Here is a 21,860-nt window from a genome sequence, read left to right as displayed (position 1 = left end):
AGTGATTGATATTTACTTTTTGGTGCTCAGTGGTGGATTCACGTCTCACACAGAGTGACACGACGGTGTACAAAATCAGTTGGGATATTCTTAGAACTGTCTGAAACGGGATTTAAAATTTGGTTCGCGTTTACTCTTGTTTGCCGCGCGGGATTAGCCGAGCGGTCTGGGGCGCTGCAGTCATGTACTGTGCGGCTGGTCCCGGCGGAGGTTCGAGTCCTCCCTCGGGCATGGATGTGTGTGTTTCTTCCTAGGATAATTTAGGTTAAGTAGTGTGTAAGCTTAGGGACTGATGACCTTAGCAGTTAAGTCCCATATGTTTTGGGAAGCTACCAACGTTGTAGAAAAAATAGCATATTGTCTCATATACTCATTCTTCTTCTTTGGCACTACAGCGCTTGATGGACCTTGTCCTCCTCAACAATCTTCCTCTAAACATCTGTGTTCTCTGCTTTACTCTTCCACCCCTGGATCTTCGTCTTGGTAAGGTCGGCCAACACACTGCCCAGCCATCCGGCTCTCGGTCGGCCCCTCCTTCTGGTGAAATACCGTCTGTCATTCATCATGCATTTTTGGCATCCTGTCGCCTGTCATTCTCTCCATATGTCCTAAAGAGAGTATTCTTTTGAGATTTAACAAATATCACTGTCTCTTTCGCTTGTATAAGCTCTGTACCTTACTCTCCAACACTCTGCTTCCGTCACGAGCACACAAATTTTTCGCTGGGTTTCCCTTTCAAATGCCTTTAGGTTGTTCATATCTGCTTCTATCATCGTCCACATTACTGATCCATATGTAACCGCTGCTCGTGCAGGGGAATAGTATACTCTTAACTTAGTTGATCTTGTACTTACAAGGGGAGGCCGCCAATTGTGAAATTCAGATTCGATTCATACTGCGCATAATAAAAGCTCATGGCCAGAGGTGTAGTGTGGCAAAGCACCAAGATGCACTTCTCAGCCGTTGTCTAGAAAATCGACAGTTAAAAGAAACCGTTGCGGTGAAATACTCTCTACGATTAATAATTTTGTACAGCGTCGTGGCGCAGCGGTAAGCGCTGGGGTATATATATATTCCCGGCAATCAGTTGCAACAATTATGCATATAATAAGTTGTTGAAAGTCGTTTGTCGTGGAAAACTGGCGACTTCGAACATCATTATGTTTTCCGCAAACAAAGTTGTATTTCACAAATGTTATGAATTGTCTTCATAATGTTAACCACGTATAGTTAACGGAAGACGTAGAAACGGTACTCCGAAACGAATACGTATAGCGTAAGTCAAACGTTCGAATTAGAATAGAGACCCCACGAACACAAATTTGCTGCGGCAGGTATGAAATATAAACTCCATTACTCGCTCGTTACACTTGAAGGACAGATGTTGAATGGGCCGAAACGAGCCGCCTCATAACAGCGTAGTTGCCTGCTAACTTCGAAAGAAGGTAGATGCGGTCCCTAGCGCAACTTATAACATCGTCGAAAATGAGTGCGGACGGGAGAGCTTTGGTACACCCTGTTAAAAAAACGGAAAAATGGAGGCGGTACAATTGGAGAGCGATCCGCCTTCACCAACATGCATAAGCAATTCATTAATAGTTTATATATATATATATATATATATATATATATATATATATATATATATATATATTACAAAAACCTAATAATAAAAAAAAAAATTGCATGGTGCGAGATTCGATCCGGCGACCTTCGGATTACGAACACGAGCGCTTAGCGCTGCGCCACGACGCTGTAGAAAATCGTTAGTCGTAGAGTATTTCACCGCCACGGTTTCTTTTAACTGTCGATTTTCTCGACAACGGCTGAGAAGTGCATCTTGGTGCTTTGCCACATTACACCTCTGGCCATGAGCTTTTGTTATGCGCAGTATGAATCGAATCTGAATTTCACAACTGGCGTCCTCCCCTTGTTAGAGAAATCTTGAATACCTTTAAGTTTGCATAATAATCTCTGTTTCCTGCATGTATCCTTTCCCTAACATTTTGTCTCATATTATTAGCGCTGGTGTTAAGAGGACAGTTTAATAATGGAAGCAGCTAACAGCTTAAAAATATTTATTAGAGGCTTCTAGGTCAGTAGTGTTCATCTTGCCTTAAAGTTGAACATTACCATGTATTTAGTCTTGTTTCAGTGTCCAGCGACTATTAGTAAGAACTGATCAAGCAGTCTACAGACTAGGTAAACCTACATTATGTCAGAAGCTTCCGCACTTGTATCTACTTTGGAATAAGTCATTGCTAGTTAGTTAATTCCGTGTTGCGTAGATTATTTGTACGATGTATTTCACAATGATGAGGAAAAAATCAGCTTACAGGCAAGGTATACAACATTCGCCTCTAGTGTAGCTAGATCGTTACCATTTAATGATTACAGGGCAGCTCAGAGGTTTAAATTCAACAATAATGAGCATATTAATCTCTGACATTACCCGAGTAATTGGCGAAAGATATTTAGATTTATCACATTGTTTATCATTCACGTTCCACATTCATACAAGGTTACATACTCTCCAGACAAAAATCTACATAAAAACTTTCTAAAGTTTAAATTTACATCCGAAGTTAATTAATTCCTCTTTTTAAGAAATATTTTCTTGCTATTGATAGTCTACATATTATATTTCTTGAGGGTATATTAGTTCTGTCCTTGCAACTGCAAAAAATGCGTGTTTTCCACCAGACGCGTGAAGTGTATTTTTCCTTCTTTTCCTGTTGTTGTTTATTTTGTAAGATATGTGGTGGGTCTTATACCAGCACTACGGGAAGTTGCCTCCCTGGCCGATATAACAAGGCAATATTTTGCCCACCCCAATACACCGCCAGATGAAAGCATTATTACCTTTATCCTCCTCGTGGTCTGAATCCTTCCGTGCCGCCTCCCTGTCGATCCAGCTGCGGTGAAGATCCCTGGAATGCCTCTGCAAGTTGTCTCTGTTGTGCTACTAAATAAGTGGCCACACTTCTCACAAACATGGGTATATTTTGCCCAACATTTTCATTATAACTTTTCACAACACAACTGGCAATTTCTACGGTAATACCCTCCCTTGAGTACTTTCAAACGTCCGTACATGCATACTGTAGGATCTGGGAGAAAAAAAGCAGAAAAACAACTACCACCCTCCAATTGTTCATTACGCCCTTGTTGGTGCGTCGTTAACTACGTGGCTCTCGGATACAGGGACTTGCTGCACCTTGGCACAAATGATTCCCGGACGACCAGTGATTGTAATACCATTTTTACTGGTCCCCTTCTTGCTGGCTCCACCACTGCTCCACATTCACTACATACAAGAAAGGAAAATACACAGTTTTACTACATTTATCCTTATTCGATTTAATCACTAGCATCTCTTGTTGACGGCTTTCCAAAGGTTTGTTGGGATGTTTACAAATATCCCGAAAACCTACATATCCTGCCACTCTCACAAAAGATCTCGTGCTTATGTCTATAGTTACATAAACACTTTTATTAACAATTCTGTTATTATTATCCTACTCTTATATTTTTAAGCTGCCTTTACATAATCTCTCTCACATAACTTTTTATAATCGTTATGATCACTCGTGACTATGTTCACTTAATTACTTAACTACTTTGTTCCTGTTTGGCAGGATTCATCCATTTTCTTCATACTTGTAATATTATTTCTTATATCTTGTTACTTTCTTCAACAGTATGGCCATCTTTTCTAGATCAGCCGAAGTATCTGAGGAACGTGCATAGTAATACAAACATATTAGTTGTCATTAATGCTATTCTTAAGTTCCTTTTATTGGTGATCTTGTTAACCTCATAAGTCCGCTGTTCGTGGTCTCGCGGTATCGTTCTCGCTTTCCTGGTTTCGATTGCAGGTGGGGTCAGGGATTTTCACCTGCCTCGAGATGACTGGGTGGTGTTGTGTCGCCTTCATCGCCATCATTCATCCCCATTACGGTCGGAGGAAGGCAACGGCAAAGCACCTCCATTAGGACCTTGCCTAGTACGGCGGTGCGGGTCTCCCGCATCGTTCCCCTACGCTCTGTCACAGAGTATAGGACTTCATCATCCATGACCTCATAACCAATTAACGATTTTTGTTTCAGATTTAAGACAATTTTACTACCTATCTACTGGATACTTGTGAGACATTTATTCTGATATACTTAGACATCATAATATTATTCCTCTTTAAATAGGTAACGCAATATTAACCTTCTTTAGATAGGTAGCTCATCTTTCGTTATTATACTGATTATAGACTTTCTGATTTTCCATCATATTGACATATCGTTCTTCTCTTTTTAGAGAACTTAACTTCCTTAATATCCCACCTTCCAAGAGTACTGACTTGTATTCAAAAGCTTTTGAGCGCAATTATGTTGAGTTGAAAATTGTCTCCACCACTGCACTCAAATCCTTTCACCTCTTTACTATAAACCATTGGGAGAAACCACTTGTTATTTCTAACTACACTCCTGGAAATTGAAATAAGAACACCGTGAATTCATTGTCCCAGGAAGGGGAAACTTTATTGACGCATTCCTGGGGTCAGATACATCACATGATCACACTGACAGAACCACAGGCACATAGACACAGGCAACAGAGCATGCACAATGTCGGCACTAGTACAGTGTTCAAATGGTTCAAATGGCTCTGAGCACTATGGGACTCAACTGCTGTGGTCATAAGTCCCCTAGAACTTAGAATTACTTAAACCTAACTAACCTAAGGACAGCACACAACACCCAGCCATCACGAGGCAGAGAAAATCCCTGACCCCGCCGGGAATCGAACCCGGGCGTGGGAAGCGAGAATGCTACCGCACGACCACGAGATGCGGGCTAGTACAGTGTATATCCACCTTTCGCAGCAATGCAGGCTGCTATTCTCCCATGGAGACGATCGTAGAGATGCTGGATGTAGTCCTGTGGAACGGCTTGCCATGCCATTTCCACCTGGCGCCTCAGTTGGACCAGCGTTCGTGCTGGACGTGCAGACCGCGTGAGACGACGCTTCATCCAGTCCCAAACACGCTCAATGGGGGACAGATCCGGAGATCTTGCTGGCCATGGTAGTTGACTTACACCTTCTAGAGCACGTTGGGTGGCACGGGATACATGCGGACGTGCATTGTCCTGTTGGAACAGCAAGTTCCCTTGCCGGTCTAGGAATGGTAGAACGATGGGTTCGATGACGGTTTGGATGAACCGTGCACTATTCAGTGTCCCCTCGACGATCACCAGTGGTGTACGGCCAGTGTAGGAGATCGCTCCCCACACCATGATGCCGGGTGTTGGCCCTGTGTGCCTCGGTCGTATGCAGTCCTGATTGTGGCGCTCACCTGCACGGCGCCAAACACGCATACGACCATCATTGGCACCAAGGCAGAAGCGACTCTCATCGCTGAAGACGACACGTCTCCATTCGTCCCTCCATTCACGCCTGTCGCGACACCACTGGAGGCGGGCTGCACGATGTTGGGGCGTGAGCGGAAGACGGCCTAACGGTGTGCGGGACCGTAGCCCAGCTTCATGGAGACGGTTGCGAATGGTCCTCGCCGATACCCCAGGAGCAACAGTGTCCCTAATTTGCTGGGAAGTGGCGGTGCGGTCCCCTACGGCACTGCGTAGGATCCTACGGTCTTCGCGTGCATCCGTGTGTCGCTGCGGTCCAGTCCCAGGTCGACGGGCACGTGCACCTTCCGCCGACCACTGGCGACAACATCGATGTACTGTGGAGACCTCACGCCCCACGTGTTGAGCAATTCGGCGGTACGTCCACCCGGCCTCCCGCATGCCCACTATACGCCCTCGCTCAAAGTCCGTCAACTGCACATACGGTTCACGTCCACGCTGTCGCGGCATGCTACCAGTGTTAAAGACTGCGATGGAGCTCCGTATGCGACGGCAAACTGGCTGACACTGACGGCGGCGGTGCACAAATGCTGCGCAGCTAGCGCCATTCGACGGCCAACACCGCGGTTCCTGGTGTGTCCGCTGTGCCGTGCGTGTGATCATTGCTTGTACAGCCCTCTCGCAGTGTCCGGAGCAAGTATGGTGGGTCTGACACACCGGTGTCAATGTGTTCTTTTTTCCATTTCCAGGAGTGTAATTTTAAGAATAATCTATGTATTATCCTTTTAACAATACTTATCCTCACTTCCCCAAAGGCCACTTCTGTGTCTCAGTACTTTAAAATATTTCTATTTCATTCAGTGTGGTAGTGCCCCATACTTATTCCTATTCTGCTATGGTACCCGTCAATCCCTTTCTTGGTGCCCCTGCCCGCACAGTACAGGTCAACCTTTCTTAGGTCCGCCTATCTGCCTTTTATTCATCATTCCTAATTAGAGAGTACATTCCACATTTCAGATATATTTATATCTTCCACTACTTTTCCCTCTGCTTTCTTCCATATTACTTTGAGGTTCCCTTTTGGCTTCCACGTCTGTACTCTGTTTCAGTTGTTAAGTCTTTTGCTTACTACTTTCTTCATATTTCAACTCATCTATTGACGACACTACATGTGTTTCTTAATTGCACTCTATTCTTTATTTTGTTATCACTTTTCTTAAAACCCAAGCTCCAGCTAGATTACCGATTCAAAACATTACTGTTTCTGCTGCCCTCTTCTATTAATCCATTTTCTATACCTTTACCCTATCTTTCTATTTGTCCATCCTATTATTAAAGTCACGTCAAAAATATATAATTTTTAAGTTTATTTATTGCACAGATTGATTAATTTCTTTAGTTTGTCGGGATTATATAAACTTTTCTCCTGACCAGTATGTGGGCCAATTAAATAGTATGCTTTCGAGTGTGGACTATCTATGATCTTAATTGGTCCTGCATATTTTGGAAAAAATTCTGCGTTTCCCTTTTAAGATTATAACCACGATGTACTTCTTTGACCAACTCAAGATCGTTTATTTCAAATGTTGGGTTTATTGCTGACGTATTATAATTTCGTAATCGTTTATCAGCTGTTTTACGCAATTGATTTCCCACTATTTTGTCTTAAGTTAGCACTTTCTTCTTGTTGTACCTCTGGCCATTTGAAGAATTTTAGTAGTGGTTCCCCTATAAATTTTCTTCGTAGTATTTCTACGGGCGACAATCCAGTAGACAAATGCGGTAGTTCATTCAAAACAATCTGAAATTCTAGCACTAATTTTGCCCAAGTTGTATGTCTCGGTGAACAGTAAGTTCTGTATAAACGTCCTATCTCCTTCATAACCCTTTCACACATTTTCGGGTTTGGGTTATATTTTGATATCGTGACATGTCTTACATTCTCCCAAACTAGAAACTCTTTAAATGATTAACTCACAAACTGTGAACCGTTATCTGTTAATAATCTCTTAGGTTTTCTTACCTCTACAAAATATTTGTGCAGTTTATAACTGTGTCTGTGTTAGCTTGTTTAGATGGATATAATGTAACATATTAGACCAACACTCTAATAGAACGTAAATATATCTGACGCCTCCTTGACTTGTTGGTAATGGTCCATAAAAATCCGAAGCTGTTAAATCATGTAAAGCTCTAGGTACTGTAAAATACGAGGTGCGGCTAGAAAAAAACCGGACTGATGCTGGAAAAAACATTTATTTACAATTATTTACAATTTCATGTTATCTCCTTCAATGTACTCTCCTCCTCGGTCTCTACACCGCTCCATACGAATTTTCCACTGTTCATAGCAATGCTGCAGATCATTTTCGGTAAGTCCATACATTACTTCCGTCGCTTTTTCTTTTACCGCTTCAACAGTCTCAAATCTAGTTCCTTTCAAAGCTGACTTGACTTTAGGAAAAAGAAAAAAGTCACAGGGGGCCAAATCAGGTGAGTAGGGTGGATGATCTAAGATGGCAATGTTGTGTTTTGCCAAAAACGTCTTCACTGACAACGCACTGTGAGCTGGGGCATTGTCTTGGTGAAGGATCCATGACTTTTTTCTCCACAAATCGTTCCGTTTTCTCCGTACTCGCTCACGTGGGGTAGCCAGGACGCTAATGTAGTAATGCTTATTCACTGTTTGTCCCTCTGGTACCCAATAAATGTGCACAATCCCTTTGATGTCTAAAAAAAAAAAAAAAAAAAAAAAAAAACAATCATCATTGCCTTGAATTTCGATTTTGACATTCGTGCTTTTTTTTGTCGTGGAGAACCAGGAGTTTTCCAATGCATCGATTGGCGTTTAGTTTCGGGATCGTAAGTAAAAAACCACGATTCATCGCAAGTAATAACATTTTGTAAGAAGGTGGGATCCCTTTCAATGTTTTCCAGGATGTCAGAACAAATCATTCTTCGGCGTTCCTTCTGTTCAATTGTGAGACACTTTGAAACCATTTTTGAACACACTTTGTTCATGTTGAAACTATCATGAAGAATCTGCCTAACACTTTCCTTGTACAACTCCTGTTAACTCAGACACTGCTCTGATTGTTAAACGGCGATCTTGTCGAACAAGTTTACCGATTTTTTCAATGTTTGCATCAGTTTTTGCTGACAATGGTATGCCAGTGCGAGTGTCATCACTGGTGTCCTCGCGGCCATCTTTAAATCGTTTAAACCACTCAAACCCTTGTGTTCGCGATAAACAATCATCGCCGTACACTTGTTGTAACATTACAAACGTTTCACTTGCAGATTTTCCTAGTTTGAAACAAAATTTGATGTTAACACGCTGTTCTTTCTGTACACTCAACATTTTCCGACGCTCAGACAAAACGTCAACTACTTAAAACAGACGCCACGGGCAGACTGAGTGCAGGAGGCAGATGAAACTCGAGCAGTAGGCGGAGCGAGAGTCACGTGATAGGCCACGCGACTTTCAGCCTTATTGCATTCGTTTTATTGTTTCACCAGTACTAGTCCGGTTTTTTTCTAGCCACACCTCGTACGTTGTGTAATATGTTCCTTTATAATTTTCCTACATCTTTTGACAGACTTGACAGGTTAGTAGTAACCTTACAACTTTCTTGCTTAGGTGTTTAAAATGGTACGACTTTGCCATATGTTTTATACACTTCCTTATTCCAAAATGCCCAAAACCTTCATGTATAAACCAAATTAAATCATTTTGTGAACTCTCAGGTACACTTAATTGTGTGCTTTCTCCAAAACAATACTTGCTTGATCATTGTCCAAAGTTTGTCTTCTGTGTAACTCATTTTTCTCATACTTTAACATTTTAAAATTTACCTATTCTTCGTCTTTCATTCCTTGCCCGGTTTTATTAGCTAATACACGTACTTCGTCTTTCGTATAGTTTATTTTCATAAAATTTATATTAAAAATCATTCCTGGTCCAGTAGTTCTCTGAGAATTACTCATTCCTAATGGCAGTCGTGATAATGGATCTGATACCCAATTTAATGTTCCCTTGATGTATACTATTTGTGTCTGAAACTGTTGTAAAAACAGTACCCATCTCATGAGCCTCCTACGTCATAAACGACTTTCCAGTAAGAATATCAATGCTTGGTGATCTGTATAAATAACAGTTTCTGAACCCCAAATCAATGTTTCAAATTTCTTTAAGCTCCATACCACAGCAAGTAATTCTTTCTCCGTTGCTGTATAATTCAGCCCTTGTTTGTCTAGGCTGTGACTAGCGAAAGCACTGGTTTTATGTTCTCCTTCTTCTGGGTCCCATTTCCCTTGAAATACTTCTGCTGCTATGCCATATTCTGGTGCATCTGTTGCGATGCCAAATGTTCACGATGACTCGGATGGTTTAAAATAGGAGCATTTACTAGGGTATCCTTTACTTCCTGGAATGCATTTTCTGAATTTTCAAATGGTTCTGAGTGCTATGGGACTTAACAGCTGAGGTCATCAGTCCCCTAGAACTTAGAACTACTTAAACCTAACTAACTTAAGGATATCACACACATCCATGCCCGAGGCAGGATTCGAACCTGCAACCGTAGCGGTCACGCGGTTCCAGACTGAAGCACCTAGAACCGCTCGGCTACTCTGCATTTTCATCCCATACCTATTTCACCTTTCGCTTTGAATGTGGATTATTCATGACTTGCCCTTGTACATACCGTCTATAAAATCCTGCTGATCCTAAAAATGAACATAATTGTTTCACATTCCGTGGATGTGGACAGTCTTTAATAGCCCTAATGCGTTCTTCTGGATCTGGTTTAAGTCCTCTTATTGCTACGAGATGTCCCAAGAATTTTAGTTACTCTCACCCAAAATGTGATTTATCGAGCTTCATAGTTAATCCCTTGGTATAAAATTTCTCTAGTGTACTTGCAAGTAAATCACCATGTTCCTCCCATGATTCTGAAATAATAAGTATATCATCTACATAAATTAATAGCTCTTGTAACAGCTTTCTCCCTAATGCTTGATCTAATGCTCTTATAAACTCTGATACTGATATGATTAACCCAAATGGTAAATCTCTAAACTGGTATGACTTTCCGTCATATAGGAATAAGCGATCATTTTACTTATATATGAGCCGAGTATTATTCTGTGACATCGTGGAGTCTGGTCCTTGTCTCAGGGTTGTTCTCGTTTCCCGTCGCTATGGCCGGATACCGGTTGGGACTTACTTCAATTATTCGCTGATTTGATTCTGCATTATTATTTCGTTGCATATTTATTTGCTGGTGGTGGTGGTGGTGGTGGTGAGTGTTTGCGTCCCGTCGACAACGAGGCCATTAGAGGCGGAGCGCAAGCTCGGGTTAGGGAAGGATTGGGAAGGAATTCGGCCGTACCCTTTCAAAGGAACCATCTCGGCATTCGCCTGAAACGATTTAGGGAAATCACGGAAGGCCTAAATCATGATGGCCGGAGGCGGGATTGAACCGTCGTCCTCCCGAATGCGAGTCCAATGTGCTAACCACTGCGCCACCTCGCTCGGTTATTTGCTGATTATGAGGTGTAAACACCCGCGAGTTTATGTTACCAGTCTGGTGATTTAGACCGTTATCCCGGCTGTGAACAGTTGAATTACTGCTTACTACAATAATTGTATTCCTTCGTCCGCGATAAGGAATTAGGAAAGGATTTGTTATTCCTAGTCCCCGTATTTCGGTCATTCACTCAATAATTTTCCTTTCTTTCAGTATTCGGTGTCTAAACCTTCAATAAACGTCAATAACTCGTTCACGGTTTTCCACCCTCTAAATAATATTCCTTGTCGAGCCTGGTATGGTAAACATCTAATGAGTACTTTTACTAAGTGCATTTCATCTATTGGATCATCTAAGTACCTCGATTTTGTCAAATGCCGTTCTATGTACTTTGTATATGTGCTTTCTTAATTACTGTATGGAGTAGGATCTAATAACCTTAAGATTAATTTTTCCTGGGGGCTTGGTTACCAGTACTTCCTCTTAAAGCTTTCCTCAAAATCTTTCCAAGATACAAATTCTTCTGCATGAGCTTTTCCCCATTCTGCAGTGTCTCCCATCAAGTATCCTAATGTGAAATCTATTTTCTTTAAGTTATCCCACTTTTTAGGTAAAGATCTGGCAAACCCTCGTAAAAAATAAATTGAGTGTACATCACCGTCTGGTTTATACTTTGGAAATTGCTTTGCTAAATTAAACCCATTTCCTATATATAAATCTTCTATTACATCTTTAGTCACTCCTGCCGTAGTTTCAGGTTTACTATTTTCTAATTTCTTTTTATTATCGTCTATTACCTCCCATATTCTATCAAGTTCTTGTTTACTGGCAATGTTCCTTCCCGAGAAGTGATTTTGTCATTACATATTTGTTTTGTCTCTTACTTCTTGTTCTACGAATAACTGTAAACGTTTTTCCAAATGTTTTATAGCTTCAGGTGTCTCTATTACAGCATTTTTCTGTAGGTCCGTGATACGTTTATTTGCGTCTGAAATACTAGCTCGTACCGCTTGGAATCGCGAATTCATATTATCTACATAGCCCGTCCATTGTCGGGTTGTTATTCAGTGACACCTTCTTGTAAATCATCTGTTGACACTTGTTTGACTACTTGTTGTACTTCTACTGGCACTGATTCCCGTAATCCAATTACTTTAGAGTTTATTTCCATTATTTTATTGGTTTGATTATTAATTTGAGCATTAAAGTTAGATTCTAAGTGAGCTTTAACGTCTTGTATTTTATGGCTTAGTATGTCATCTATTGGCCAACTGCCTTGCCGCAGTGGTAACACCGGTTCCCGTCAGATCACCGAAGTTAAGCGCTGTTGGGCTGGGCTAGCACCTGGATGGTCACACATCCGGTCTGCCGAGTGCTGTTGGCGAATGGGGTGCACTCAGTCCTTGTGAGGCAAACTAAGCAGCTACTTGACTGAGAAGCAGCGGCTCCGGTCTTGGAAACTGACATACGGCCAGGAGAGCGGTGTGCTGACCACATGCCCCTCCATATCAGCATGCAGTGACGCCTGTGGGCTGAGGATGACACGGCGGCCGTTCGGTACCGTTGGGTGCGCTAGGGCCTGTGGACGGAGTTTTCGTTTTCGTTATGTCATCTATTGATTCAGTCATTTGTTCCTCAAAGGACTTAATTACTTCTACTTGTTCCGCTTTCCGTCCTTCCTTATCGTTCTCCGCTTGTTCTTTAATTATACCTTCTAGTATCGATCTTAGCTCCTCGTTTTGCGTTGCCATCTTTCTTGTGATCGGCATGCACTATTTGTTACCGATCGACAATATTAACATTAAACCATATACTCACAGAACTGTTTCTACTTTTTAAGTGTTCACTGCTCACCCTTCTGCGGAATTGTGAACTGTGTGCTGATTGTAGAACAGCCAAAGCCGAGGCTGTCGATCCAACTGCGGTGAAGATCCCTGGAATGCTTCCGCAAGTTGTCTCTGTTGCACTACTAAATAAATAGGCACACTTCTCACAAACAGGGGTATATTTTGACCATTTTCATTATAACTTTACACACCACAACTAACAATTGCTACAGTAATACCATCCCTTGAGTACATTCAAACGTCCGTACATGCATAGTGTAGGACCTGAGAGAAAAAAACCAGCAAAACAACTACGACTCTACAATTGCTCATTACGCCCTTGTTGGTGCGTCGTTAACTCCGTGGCTCTCGGATTCAGGCACTTGCTGCACCATGGCACAAATACTCGTAACTCCCGGACGAACAGTGGCTGTAATACAATTTTTACTGGTCGCCTTCTCGCCGGCTCCACCACTGCTCCACATTCCCTGCATACAAGAAAGGAAAACACACAGTTTCCTTTTCCCACTACATTTATCCTTATTCAGTTTACACACAAGCGTCTCTTGTTGACGGCCTTGGTTTTCACGTTTGGTGAGTTTTGCTTTATTTTTCTCCTACATTGGGAAATGCCGACTGATAGCACATCAGTGATGTTTTTCTTCTTTCGATACTGATAGTTGTGGTCGAATTTTTAGTTGTTCTACAGCACTATGCATTTCATTATTCATTACACAGCACACTTTTTCACACACCACTGTTTTCTGTTTGTTTTTGTACTTCCAAGTATGTATTGTGGTTTGTGTTTTGTAGCGTGGCCAATAGTTTGTCTTTGACCTGTACTCATCTTTTTTTAGTTTCTTGTATTTGTGTAAATCTATTTAATTATTTTGCTGTGTATATATGTTCTGTGTAAGAGTAGGGAAGGAATGCCGATGGAGTTTTGTTGGGTGGGGAAGGGAGAATCCATGATGAGTGGACATGAGTGTATAGTAGTGTGATGTAGTGTGAGTTAGAGGAAAAAATGAGGAGCAAGATGTGAAATGAAATTGGGAGGGGAATGGGGAGGGGTGTTGGGTGGGAGAGTGGGAGAGAGTGAACGATGGGAAAGGCTCTTTTCTTTTTCATGTAATCTCATCAATTACTTTGTGTAGAGTCTAGTTTCCAATATTTATTAGTTCATTTAGCAACTGTTTATTTTATGTGAGCTTTGTGTATGCGAGAATTTACTTGGAAAGCGAGGAGGTGCCAGTCTTTACTGATTCTTATGATGTTCATATTCTTTTCAATATTGCTTGGTGTAAGGTGTTCTTGTTTTAGGTGATCTACACATGTTGAATGGTTTGTACCGTATTTAAATGCTCTGACGTGAACACATAAATAAAGAATGCATGTTATATCCTCCCCAGTTCGGACATAAACACCTATTTTGATGCCTAATTTAATTCGACTACATTCTGTCACCCTCGACGTCCATCTTATAACCTCTTCTCTATCACTATCAGTTCCGTTCAACTACTCTTGCAAGGTCTTTGCCGTCTCCTATGAAATTACAGTGTCTTCGACAAACAAAGTTCTTATTCTTCTCCCTCTAAATACACACTGAATAATATCTGGTATTGACTATAATACTGTCTAATTCGCTTCCCAACTATTGCTTCCCTTTCAGTCTGGGTTTTCTACAAGATGTAGTTAATACAACGGTCCCTGTGTTTTATTCCTGTTAGCTTCAGCATTTCAAACAGTGTATTCTAATTAACATCGTGAATAGCTTTCCCTCAATCCCCAAATGCTATAAACGTATCCTAACGTATCCTACATTGACCTAAATTTTCTCGGTACTCTTCGCCTTCCTTGTGTTTTCTCTACACTGCCTTTGGCATACTCAGTATACTATATTGTGCGATTTGGTATATGGGGTATATGCCCAGCTAAATTACATTAGGTACACACAACCTATGTCATGCTTCATTTTTCAGCTCTATCCCAGGTACCATAAAAGAGTCTGTCAGTGACGTAATTGGAACAGGAAGGCAGGAAGGGGTTAAACCGAAGGATACAAGGCTTCTACGAAATGTGTAAGACATCCAATTGCTGCTACTTACGTTCGCTGCTGTCACACACATTGAAACACTGTTGCAGCCCTCCCTTGGTCACCCTCTTTAACATTCTACCATATCTTCTTCTGACACCAAGTATAGTGGTGTCGCGGAGAATGGAGTGGGCGATTGGTTGGTGGATGGGCGTGGATGGGGCGGATGGAACGTTAGACGATAAAGGCAGCCAAATATGGTCAAAAGTTTTTATTGTTAACCATAAAAGACGTACTGCAGCATGCCTGCAAAAAGCGGACGACGTGTGACGGCCGTAGAACGCTACACCGAGTCTGAGAAGATGCATTGCTGTAAGCTTTTCTTGAAGAGGTAGCCTACTGTCGAGTGGTCTTGGCTACCGGTCCATTCTAAGCGGCCAAGTGATGCTGAGTGAATATGGTGGCATTCTAAGCGCCCAAGTGTTGCTGAGTGAATATGGTGTGACAGTCTCCCGGCTCGCGTTGTCACAGCGAAGCAGGAAAGTGGCCAGCCAAGCGGGAGACGGTGATGACGTCCAGCTGACGAACCCTGGACCGATGACTAGGGTGATGAATCCAGCGGCATCTTATTCCAGTGTCGCCGAGCTGGGGGACCTCAGTTCGTATCTCAGATCAGAAGGCAATGGCAGGGTCCCCAGCTGATGGTCTCGTGGATGGTGGCAGAGTGAAGGTGACATAATGGTCAGGCCGTTAGGCAGCAGTAATTGGTTCGCACAGCTGCGGCAAAAGAATGTGGACGATCTCACAGCAGAGATTGAAAAATGACAGACGTCGACGCATAGGCCACCCGTGCCGATAACCTACTCAGCTTGCTCGAGAGTATGTGTACAGCCAAAGTAGACGTCTTAGTGTGGAAGACAAGTGCTGTCGCATACTTCAGCGCTATCGAACTTGCTAGCGGCTGGTCGGCGCCTGGTGAAGGTTGCTATTGAGGAAGCCCTCTGTCTGCATCTGCATGCGTACTCTGCAAGCCACCTGATGGTGTGATATGATCATCCCTTCCCTGTTCCATGCATGAATGGTGCGTGGGAAGAATGATGTCGGTAAACTTCTGTATTAGCTTGAATATTCTCGTTCGGCAAACATATGTGGGAGGAAGTAATATGGTATCCGACTCTTTCCGGAACGTACTCTCGCGAAATTTCAAGAATAAACCAAACGGTGGTGCAGAACGCCTTTCTTGTAGCGTCTGCCATTGGTGTTTGTTGAGTATCTCTGTAACGCTCTCGCGTCCACTAAATGACGCTGTGACGAAATGCGCTTCCCTTCGTTGGATGTTCTCTATCTCTTATGTCAGTCCTACACGGAATGGATCCTACACTGACCAGGAATACTCAAGAATCGGTCGGACAAGAGTTTTCCGTGCCACCTTTTTTATGGGTGAGCTACATTTCCTTAAGATTATTCCTAAGAATCTCATTCTACCATTTGATTTTCCTAATGTTTTTTTATGTGATTATTCCACTTATAGTCGCTCCGTATGCTTACCCCAAGATATTTTATGATAAATAATGTTTCTAGTCATTTTTTGTTGATGGTGTAGTTGTACGACAGTGAATTTTTTTCTGTGTATACGAATATCAAATACACTCCTGGAAATTGAAATAAGAACATCGTGAATTCATTGTCCCAGGAAGGGGAAACTTTATTGACACATTCCTGGGGTCAGATACATCACATGATCACACTGACAGAACCATCGGCACATAGACACAGGCAACAGAGCATGCACAATGTCGGCACTAGTACAGTGTATATCCACCTTTCGCAGCAATGCAGGCTGCTATTCTCCCATGGAGACGATCGTAGAGATGCTGGATGTAGTCCTGTGGAACGGCTTGCCATGCCATTTCCACCTGGCGCCTCAGTTGGACCAGCGTTCGTGCTGGACGTGCAGACCGCGTGAGACGACGCTTCATCCAGTCCCAAACATGCTCAATGGGGGACAGATCCGGAGATCTTGTGGCCAGGGTAGTTGACTTACACCTTCTAGAGCACGTTGGGTGGCACGGGATACATGCGGACGTGCATTGTCCTGTTGGAACAGCAAGTTCCCTTGCCGGTCTAGGAATGGTAGAACGATGGGTTCGATGACGGTTTGGATGTACCGTGCACTACCCAGTGTCCCCTCGACGATCACCAGTGGTGTACGGCCAGTGTAGGAGATCGCTCCCCACACCATGATGCCGGGTGTTGGCCCTGTGTGCCTCGGTCGTATGCAGTCCTGATTGTGGCGCTCACCTGCACGGCGCCAAACACGCATACGACCATCATTGGCACCAAGGCAGAAGCGACTCTCATCGCTGAAGACGACACGTCCCCATTCGTCCCTCCATTCACGCCTGTCGCGACACCACTGGAGGCGGGCTGCACGATGTTGGGGCGTGAGCGGAAGACGGCCTAACGATGTGCGGGACCGTAGCCCAGCTTCATGGAGACGGTTGCGAATGGTCCTCGCCGATACCCCAGGAGCAACAGTGTCCCTAATTTGCTGGGAAGTGGCGGTGCGGTCCCCTACGGCACTGCGTAGGATCCTACGGTCTTGGCGTGCATCCGTGCGTCGCTGCGGTCCGGTCCCAGGTCGACGGGCACGTGCACCTTCCGCCGACCACTGGCGACAACATCGATGTACTGTGCAGACCTCACGCCCCACGTGTTGAGCAATTCGGCGGTACGTCCACCCGGCCTCCCGCATGCCCACTATACGCCCTCGCTCAAAGTCCGTCAACTGCACATACGGTTCACGTCCACGCTGTCGCGGCATGCTACCAGTGTTAAAGACGGCGGCGGTGCACAAATGCTGCGCAGCTAGCGCCATTCGACGGCCAACACCGCGGGTCCTGGTGTGTCCGCTGTGCCGTGCGTGTGATCATTGCTTGTACAGCCCTCTCGCAGTGTCCGGAGCAAGTATGGTGGGTCTGACACACCGGTGTCAATGTGTTCTTTTTTCCATTTCCAGGAGTGTATTCTGTGCTGAGGACTAAGATGGAGATTACATTTGGTCCATATAATTCCATAATTTCACGCTGAATCTGTGTTTCAGACGTTTTGCCCACGAGAATCGTAATGGCTCGTGATCTTCAGCTTTGGGTACGTTTCCAGTTGCCTCGCCATTTCACTCCCACACTGAGCTGCACCTGTTATCCATACCGCAGCAGAACTGTGTCTGCAGGAAAGCCAGAACATACAGCCTCTCCAACAAAGCGCCATTCTTGTTGCGCAATGGTCATAGCAAGGGTCGACTTGTGTACTTATTCTTTGAAGTCCTCTTGTACGTGTTCACCGTCTATGTTTGGTTTACCTCTTTTAGCAGTCTCTTGGCCAACTACACAACTTACAATATTGCATTGTTTTTGTAGAACTAAAATCTCTTTCATAAAAATCAACGTGGATTCCGCAAACAGAGATCTTGCAGAACTCATCTCCTCTGTTTCTCTATGAAGTACGTAGTGTAGGAGACATCAGCGTTTAGACTCATGCCGTGTCTCTAGACTTCAGGAAGCCATTTGACATGGTCTTCCACTGCCATTTAGTGAAAATAATACGAGTTTACCGAGTATCGGACCAGATTTTGGCTTGGATTCATGACCTCCTTGCAGAGAGAACTCACCGCGTCGTTCTTAACGGAACAAGATCGACAAGTGTAAAGGTAATTTCGGAAGTGCTCTAAGGAAGTGTAATAGGACCGTCATTATTTGCAATGTGTGTGTGTGTGTGTGTGTGTGTGTGTGTGTGTGTGTATTTTGCAAAAAGTAACTGTCCTATCGCACTTCCTTTGAACACTCCTGAAATTGCCTTTACACTTACATATACCCTTATATTCTAGATAATAACGGTCCTATCACGCTACCTTAGAGCACTTCCGAAATTACCGTTATACTTGTCGATCTTTCCCGTTAAGAACGACGTGGTGAGTTCTCTTTGCAAGGAATTCATGGATCCAGGCCCAAATCTGGTTCAAATGGCTCTGAGCACTATGGGACTTAACATCTGAGGTCATCAGTCCCTAGAACTTAGAACTACTTAAACCTAACTAACCTAAGGACATCACACACATCCATGCCCGAGGCAGGATTCGAACCTGCGACTGTAGCAGTCGCAGGTTCGAATCCTGCCTCGGGCATGGATGTGTGCGATGTCCTTTGGTTAGTTAGATTTAAGTAGTTCTAAGTTCTAGGGGACTGATGACCTCAGATTTTAACTCCCATAGTGCTCAGAGCCATTTGAACCATTTGGAACCAGATTTTAGTTCTACAAAAACAATGTAATATTGTAAGTTGTGTAGTTGGCCAAGAGACTGCTAAAAGAGGTAAACCAAACATAGACGGTGAACACGTACAAGAGGACTTCAAAGAGTAAGTACACATTTCGACCCATGCTATGACCATTGCGCAACAAGAATGGCGCATTGTTGGAGAGGCTGCATGGTCTGGCTTCCCTGCAGACACAGTTCTGCTGCAGTATGGATAACAGGTGCAGCCCAGTGTGGGAGTGAAATGACGAGGCAACTGGAAACGTACTCCAAAGCTGAAGATCACGAGCCAGTACGATTCTCGTGGGAAAAACGTCTAAAACACAGATTCAGAGTGAAATTATGGAATTATATGGACCAAATGTAATCTCCATCTTAGTCCTCAGCACAGAATCTTTTATATTGACTACTCAGATACTCTGCAATTTGTATCCTCTCACTCGGTTAGCAGAAATGTTTTCCTTCCTTCCTTAACTTTCCTTCTAAAACCCGCAGACATAGATGCTATCACTGACTTACGGTCACTGATATCATCCTCTACGTTAACTGATTCGAAAAGACCCTGTCTGTTCGTTGCTAGGAGGTCAAAGACGTTACCTCATTAATTCATTCTCTAACTACATATTCTAAATAATTTGCGGACGAGACATTCAGAATAATGTCATGACGAAATGCTGAGTCGGCTGGCTGGAACCCGCACCCTGGGCTTCTGTATAACCCTAGCCGTTACGGCCTCATGGAACTGAGGACGCAAAGTTTTTTAGAATCTGAATTTAATCCACCCGAATATTCGCTTCACGATGAAGGTGGAATATATGGCTGCCTTCCTTTACTTCTTGTGTTGATTAGGAAGAAGGTATGTGTTGCGTTGAGACACACTATTTATGGGAAGGCAACTCACACTGATTTGTATCTTCAGACTGGTAGTTGCCACCATCCATCTCAGCATGAAGGGGTACTTCGTGCATTGATGCAATAGGGCCCCATCTTGTCAGACCCCGATAGTTTGTCGGCTGAGTTAGCCCACCTCGCCTGCGGAAGTGGCCGTGCGGTTCTAGGCGCTACAGTCTGGAACCGAGCGACCCCTACGGTCGCAGGTTCGAATCCTGCCTCTGGCATGGGTGTGTGTGATGTCCTTAGGTTAGTTAGGTTTAAGTAGTTCTAAGTTCTAGGGGACTGATGACCTCAGAAGTTAAGTCGCATAGTGCTCAGAGCTATTAGCCCACCTCGGTGTCACTTTTCGCCAGAATGATTATACTGAAAGACAAATCAGGCGAGCGTTGTTGCACTATCGACCAAACGTAAATCGTGTGAGTGATGAAAATGACGAGGTGGAACGTACAGCATTTTTGCCTTGCGCCATAATCATTTCCAACAGGGTTGGTCACGTCCTGCGGAAACAGTGTGTGAAGAGTATTTTCCGGCTTTCGTCTAAGTTTAGCACCCTTTTAGGAACTATAAGGATAGATTTTGGTTTGCGTAAGATGAGTGTCTACCATATCCGTTGCTGTTGCGGCGTTCATGCATTGGTTAAATCAGAGGTCGGCAAACTCTTTGGCCCCTTTAGTGTGGCTGCTCTATAAAATACCTCGTGCAGGCGCTCGCGAACATTTCCGGAAAGGTGAAGTATCAACGCACATCCGCAAGTAATATTTTCTCATCGTGTTCTACAGCGTATTACTACCGAGAGCATGTATCCGCACAAAAAATTAGAATTGTAACAAAAATACGAACTCCTGCGGTTGACAATTCCAACCGCCGAAGTGCTTTGCCTCCCCTTCAAGGTTCCCCCACCAGCGGCACTTTCCCCACCACTTTCGCTGGCTCTACTACTATTTGCTTTGTTTTACTATTACTCGCGTAACAACTAATATATGAGATAAAATATGTTGCTACGAAAAGAGCCCCGAAATACCTTTTAGTGATGCTGTGCTGTGACTTTCCTTGGATCATTAATTTTCAACAAAACAAAATAGATTATGTTCTTATTGTTCTAGATCTGGCTTTCTATTAAAGGAACATTTTTTTGTTACTGTAACTCGCCATAAAGTTCAACACATCTTCCTTACTTTATAGTTATTGAAAAGGTTAATGAAAATTACTTCGTTATCAATACTGATGTTACCGTATGAAATGATTGTTCAACATCAATTTTGCAGTGGATTTTTGTTAACAGTAAAACACCAATAAGTACCACGACTAACCCGAGAACATGAGACTATTATCAGAGAAAAAGATGTTTTTACTATAAGGTTTGCCAGACCAGAACTACGCACAGCAAGATTTCTTTTATGTTATGAAGGTAAATTATCTTTTTGCACTGTTAATAATATATTATCAGCAGCCCGCGTCAACCTGTAAAACACATCATTAAATCTGCTGTTCTGCTCAGCAATTTCGAAAGCTGAAAGAAATAATTTTAGTTCACTATTACCTGCCCGCTTCTTTGCGGTATGATTGATTTCATTTAATGCAGTTTGAATGCGCCGCAGCAGCGGCTCGTTCGTTCGTAGCGCAGCTCTGCGCCACGAATAATATTTAAATAACTGAAAATGTCTTAAAGGGATGGGATAAAATCCAGGCAAGCTTATTACAAATCATAATGCAAGGTTTCACTAAGTAACTCTATTCAAAACATTTAAACAAATCAAGTTATTACACACCTTTCCAAAGCTATGTCTAATGGCGTCCCTCTCACAATCTTGACAAAAGAATGTTACGCAAGCGTACAATATAACGTCACAGGCTCTTCCTACTCACGTAACTACAAGAAGACGACAGAGGAATTAGTGTTCG

General features: G+C 43.2%; 1 pseudogene; it reads left to right on the top strand.

Moving 5' to 3' along the window:
- Positions 1 to 12,160: 12,160 nt before the first annotated feature.
- Positions 12,161 to 12,278, top strand: LOC126237996 (5S ribosomal RNA; annotated as a pseudogene).
- Positions 12,279 to 21,860: the final 9,582 nt, after the last annotated feature.

Source organism: Schistocerca nitens, chromosome 2 (genome assembly GCF_023898315.1).
Source record: "Schistocerca nitens isolate TAMUIC-IGC-003100 chromosome 2, iqSchNite1.1, whole genome shotgun sequence".
NCBI lineage: Eukaryota > Metazoa > Arthropoda > Insecta > Orthoptera > Acrididae > Schistocerca > Schistocerca nitens.
This window is presented reverse-complemented; position numbering and strand designations above follow the sequence as displayed.